The 5,391-nt window shown below is 39.9% G+C and overlaps 1 pseudogene; it reads right to left on the reverse strand.

Annotated features, from left to right (window-relative positions):
- Window positions 1-4,748: 4,748 nt before the first annotated feature.
- Window positions 4,749-5,080, reverse strand: LOC131917070 (large ribosomal subunit protein eL30-like; annotated as a pseudogene).
- Window positions 5,081-5,391: the final 311 nt, after the last annotated feature.

The following is a 5,391-nucleotide window of genomic DNA, read 5'->3' on the forward strand; positions in this document are numbered from 1 at the left end:
TAGATAATGCATTTGTATTTCCAGCTTGAGATTTCCTCCCGCCGTACCCAGCTCCCTGCTCTTCTTCCTTCTTCCTCCCACTTTGCCCATTATTAGCTTTAGAAGTAATTTGGCGAAGGTTGGAAGGGAGGAAAAGAGAATAAGATCTGAGTACTAAGAATTATCTCACACTGTTTGCTAACATGTTTCATCTGACACTACAAAATGTGCATTATTACTTTCATCTTACAAACGAATAAATCACGACTCAGAGATGCTGTGAAAAGTGTCTCTCCTGCAAAGTTATCTAGTTATCGAAATATTGTGTGAATAAGCTACTGTTTGCTACAGTCTGTCTGACTCTAAATTTGTTTTATTCAGTACACGGCACAATGTCAGTTATGACAGTGCTAAAGGTGCAATCTCTCTCTCTCTCTCTGTCTCTCTCTCTCTCTCTCTCTCTCACACACACACACACACACACACACACACACACACACACACACGAGGGGAAGAGAGGAGGGCGAGAAGCATACAGTAAAAATTTTTGACCTAGTACTTTGGTCCTTCTTGGTACGACTGAATCGACTCTTACAAATTGCCTTATAGCTGTACAAAAATAAGAAAACTCAGGAAAGATTAGGATACCAGCTAGCCTAGGCAATATTCATTTTGAAATGAAGGTAATGCACATTTGGGATTAGCTATATCCTATGTTCCCCAAACCTTATCACAGAAGCTGATTAATTTTAATAGGGCACACTGGCACACATTGTTATTATTATGCAAATGTGTTCGAGCAACCACTCAAAAAGGAAACAATCTAATTGCCTTTTCCCTTGGCTTCTTTTTAATTTTCTCTGTGCTGTAAACGAATGGCTAATATTGAATATATGAGCCAATCAGAAAGAGGGGAAACATGGTAGTGCATCTTTATTACTTTTCATTTAGAAAAACTGAATTATATGGCAAAAAGTAGGCAAATGATATCACTGAACTAAATAAAATATAAATTAAATTGCAAGTGGGATTGCTTTCTTTCAATTTGGAAAAATTGATTATATTTTTCCTGAGATCTTACAAATAGGAAAAACAAGGATTAAGCATCCTTAATTATTTGTGTATTGTATATTCATTTAATGATGGTATATATGTGGTGCATATATCTCTGTTCAATAGTGAAAAAAAGCTATCTTGAGAACTTGGGAGGTGTAAGGCCCTGTCATTGGAGGTCGCTGGACCAGCTGGTTGAAAAATTACCTGAAGGGAATCAAGTACCCTTTGAAGATCATTCAAGGCCTTCTGGAAGTTTCTTCCAGTTCCAACTGTCCAATAGTCATGCAGCTGTGGGCATGCAGTCACTTCAGCCACTTTGTATTTTACCCCCACACACACACTTTCTTCTTTTCTCTGAGACTGGTATTTCATGTTGAACACGATTTTACTATGTAGCTGAAGATGACCTTGCACTTCTGATACTCTTACAACCATAGCTTGAACACTAGGATTACAGGTGTGAGCCACAATACTCAACGGATGCTCTTCAAGGAATCAAATCCAGGGCTTCCTGCATACTTGGCAAACACTCTACCAAAGATGTTATATTCCTGCCATATGCCCCCTTCAGTGTCAGGCAATCAGCCTCAGTGACTGGATCTGTTTCTTTATCTAACCTCTAGACCATAGGTTCTCAAACTGTGGGTTGCCTTTGGGTTGAATGACCCTTTCATGGGACCACCTAAGACAATTGGAAAACACAGATATTTACATTACAATTCATGACAGTAGCAAAATTACAGTTATGAAGTAGCAATGAAAATAATTTGATGGTTGGGGAGGGGGTCATTACAACAACATGGAGAACTGTATTAAAGGGTCAGAGCATTAGGAAGGTCGAGAACGACTGCTCTAGATCAAGAACCTCTAGGCGACAGGCAAAATCCAGAAGGCCAAATATTTCTGGAATAGCTTTATCAGCAAAGTATAGCTCTCACATTTTTAAGTTGTCAGAAAAGTTCATAACAATTATAACACTTAATATGTAACAATTATGTGAAATTTAACAACTTATATTCATAAAGCTTTGCTGAAGCACAGCTCTGCCCTTTTCTTCTGTATTATCTATGGCTGCTTTAGTCCTACAGCGAGAAGAGTCTGGAAAGGTACTGCATGTCTTCAAGGGTATACTACTGGCCTCAGCTCTAATGGTAAAGCTCTGAGGACTAGGTTTATGGTCACTGTTCTTTATCATTGTAGCTCAAATATTTAATACAAGGTGGCTCTGATGTTGTGCTTGCTGAATGAATACATGAATGAAACATGATCTTATTCAGAATTTATAAAAGTCATTACAATTAAGTATCCTGTAATTATGTTAGAGCTGCTAGAGATCAATAAAAACACCTATTCTTTCTCAGCAAAGCAGAGATACAAGTAAGAGACTGCACCAGATTTAACATGGAGGCCTGGTGTAGCTACTTAGCCTAATGCCTGGCTTCTATTCTGATGGGCCTGCACCAAATCTCCCCAGTCATTAATGATTTGGGAAATCACTCTTGGAATCACTCCAGGTTATTATGTTTAAAAACCTATGACTTATTGAGACCTCGCTGAATTCCCAAAATATCTTAGGGAACTTGGTCTTTTCTTGCCTTAATGGGTTGGCAAATTTAATTCTCCCTGGAGGAATAATTGTAGGGAATTATTATTTCCTTTCAACACACAGAGAAAGCCAGCTCAGCAATTCAGTGACAGTTGCTGCAGGTTAAGATGAACATCAACACCGCCCTCCTCCCTCCCCACAATGACAGCATCCTGAGCTGACTCTCACTGAACAAAATTCTTCCAAACACCCACGACTTATTTTGGGGGAGCCCACTTTAAACTGTTGGAAGTTGGTGAAAGATGCTTAGATGGCCTCTCACCCTCCCACCCACTCTCTCATCCCCCAACCCCCACTTTGTAAAACCATTAACCACACGGTGCTAATTATCTAGCTCCTGCTTTTGCTGCACAAAATTCTCCAAGTTGCCTCCCCAGTTTGAATCTGTCAGGAGAGGAGTTGAAGACTCCCATTTCCTCCTACAGCTTGGTGCTCTAATTAAAGCAATAAATATGGATCCCTTTGTGGGAGAAGCAGGCAGGGAGGAACGAACAATCTCTTCCGACCCATTAGTCTCTCAGCACAGTCTGTAGCATTTAAATTCCCTTGTAGACGGGACAGTCAGAGACCCTGTCCCCACAGGGCAGGAGAGTCTGCTGGTAGACAAATGAGGGGAGGCAGGGCACACCCAATGTTAGGCCCCTGCAGCCACTGGATGGGATATTGTCCAAGGGACAGGGGCAGGTGTCTCATGGGTTTTAGCATTCCCTATCACTTGGTTCCAGACTCATAAGACCTACAGTTACAGAGTCTCAGTGATCATTTGGATCACAAACAGCTTGTAGAGAGAGCCGCATAATTTTATTCATGTGATTGGTCGCGCACGCATGAGTCTTCAAGGGCACCCATATGCACACATGCAGAGATGTAAGAAAATGTCATTTAAGTATCTTCATCTGTTTTTTTCTGTCTTACGCCCTTGCAAAAAGGTCTCTTATTAAACTAGAATATTCACTAGACTATACTTTTGCTAGACTTGCAGGCCAGGAGCTCGCAACATCCACTGGTCCGTGTACCCCAGTGCTGACATTATAGGCATGAGTGGTCACGACCAGTTTTTTTTTAATGTATGTGCTAGGAATTCTAACTCAGGTCCTCATGCTTATTCTCAAGCCATCTTCCAAGCCTCCCTACTACAATTTTTAAAGGTTTGCTGATTTTTTTCTTCTTTTCCTTTTTTTTTTTTATGATACCAAGGATAGAACTTAGAGCCTTGGCATGCTAATTTCTGAGCTATATACTCAGTTCTCTCTTTTCTCTTTTCTTTTCATTTTGAGACAGTTGTGCAAACTGACCTTGAATTTACTCTGTATCCTGGCTGGCCTGAATTTGTGATCCAGACCTGTCTATCTTTCTGAATAGCTGGGGTTACAGGAGGTCTTGCCTGTTCCAGGCAAAATCTTTTATTATATTTGTTCTCTTTGTTCCATTTTGTCTCATGAATAATTAATTCTGGGAGCATTGTTTGCATTATTGGTTTACATTAGTTTTAACTTTAAAAGGATTCCAAATATTCCACTAATATGTTTTGACTATGGCCCCTTCGGTTTTCAGGTCTCTGATTTCATATATGCTAATCAAGTTTGTCACTAGGTGTATCAGATGTGTCTGTGATAAGAAGGGTTGCTGGAGGGTCAGAACACTTCATGTTTGCATAGGACTAATTCTTGTCTAGTATCTTGACTATTTTCTTCACCAGACTCTAAGAACTTCCAGACAGATTTTTGTTACTGAACGTGGCCATAACAAAGACAAATGTCAGCAGTTTTTTTTTTCCCTTCCTGGCTCCTACAGCTGTTTGAGTTTGTGATACCTTAATCTAGCTCACTCTTTATATATAAAAATGCTTTTAAATATAAAAAGCACATAAAACCAAGAGCAAGAACAAAAACTATATTGAAGCCAAATCATTTTAATATAGATTCTCACCAGAGGTTTGTAAATATTTCATACTTGCCACACAGATAAATAATTGAAATTTTATGAGAGTTCTGGAACTTGGGCATCTCTGAGCCCTGGATTGGGTAGAACATCACTTACTAAATCAATTGGTCATTGGTTTCCCCTCGGGTTCTGACAAGGTTTAGGAAAGAGAAACTTTGCTGGGTTACCTTTCTCTAGTCTGTTCTGACATACGTCTAAGAATATCAGAATTACCTAGATCAATGACAGCCAGTGTACGTACTCCGTAATAGTTTCTACATGCTGTTTCCGGTTCAATATTATTGTCACTGTAGTATTGGGCAACAGTTTTAGCCAACATGGCATAGTATTCTAGTCCAGATTTCCTCACAGCTACACAGTTGTCAGGGATGACCAGTTTAGTTTGCCCTGTCTGATCATCTTCAGAGTCTCCTTGTACCCCAACACACACTTTCCACTTTTCAAAACAAGTGGACCAACTCTAGAGACTATTTCCATATTCTTTCCTGGGGCCATCTTTCTACCTTAGGTGTGGGATGCTCCCAACCAAGAGCAGCCACCAAGATGGCCAGGGAGCTAGCAAAGCAGTTATATTACTTTTTACAAAATCTAGCTGAGGCTTTCCTGAGCCTTTCATTCATGGGTTGTGTATGTAAAATAATGTAATAAGGTAAGTGGATCACATTAACAAAGTTGCTACATCGAGATCTGAGTATCATGTTCACCTGGTTAGGTCCCCCTAAGCTTTGCAAGGTGACTGAGATTTGCTAAAAGCAAAATGCATGGACTGGTGGGATTTCCAAATTGGGAGTCACTGGAGATACTTT

The sequence above is a fragment of the Peromyscus eremicus genome, chromosome 8a (assembly GCF_949786415.1).
Source record: "Peromyscus eremicus chromosome 8a, PerEre_H2_v1, whole genome shotgun sequence".
Taxonomy (NCBI): Eukaryota; Metazoa; Chordata; class Mammalia; order Rodentia; family Cricetidae; genus Peromyscus; species Peromyscus eremicus.